This window comes from Penaeus monodon, chromosome 21 (genome assembly GCF_015228065.2).
Source record: "Penaeus monodon isolate SGIC_2016 chromosome 21, NSTDA_Pmon_1, whole genome shotgun sequence".
Taxonomy (NCBI): Eukaryota; Metazoa; Arthropoda; class Malacostraca; order Decapoda; family Penaeidae; genus Penaeus; species Penaeus monodon.
Genome location: NC_051406.1, coordinates 37,195,082 through 37,195,775, shown reverse-complemented (window position 1 = coordinate 37,195,775; position 694 = coordinate 37,195,082). Strand labels below are relative to the sequence as shown.

The 694-nt window shown below is 60.7% G+C and overlaps 1 pseudogene; it reads left to right on the top strand.

The window, feature by feature from the left end:
* Positions 1-279, top strand: part of LOC119586663 — a 3,639-nt pseudogene extending 3,360 nt beyond the window's left edge.
* The last annotated feature ends 415 nt before the right edge of the window (positions 280-694 follow it).

The window sequence follows — 694 nt, the reverse complement described above, 5'->3', positions numbered from 1 at the left end:
AAGAAGCCCGCGCCCATCCCTGCGCCCCCGAAGGTCGCCCCGCCCGCCCCGCCCAAGGCCGCCGCGCCCGCCGGTGCTCCTGGCGCCGCCGGAGCGCCTGCGCCCGCCGGCTCGACGGCCTACAGCGCCGGCGGCTTCGCGTACCCCGGGGTCGGGTCGGCGCCGATCTCGCCCTTCGGGGGCGTCTTCCCCACCTCCGCTTACGCCTCCTCCTTTATGGCGCTGCCCGCGGCCTTCGAGTACCCCGGCATGTCCCCGGCCCTCACCGGCGCCGCGTAGAGAGCGCGGGTCCCGAATGTGCCATGTGGTTGCGACTCTGCCATGTGGCCCAGAGTGCCATGCGCCCTCGCCCTCGGGCGGCCCGGAACACAGCATGCCCCCCTGTCAGGCAACGAAGGCACTGAGGGTGTCATGCGCCGCTGGCAAAGTCATGCAGACCACGCAGCCTCCAAGACGGTCTGTTGCAAGTGCGCGAAATGAGTTCTAGCTAGTCATTGCCTTAGATTAACGTTGACGTTGCAGTTACTGAAGCCAGAATAAAGACGAAAATGAAGTTTCTGTAGCTGTTTCGTTTGTTAAGTACTTCCTATTTAACAGCAAATATTCAGTGATGGTAATGCTGACTAAAAAATACAACAATTACAATGATATAACAGCAATCATCTTCATCAGCAGATAAATCGGTGTTTCAGCA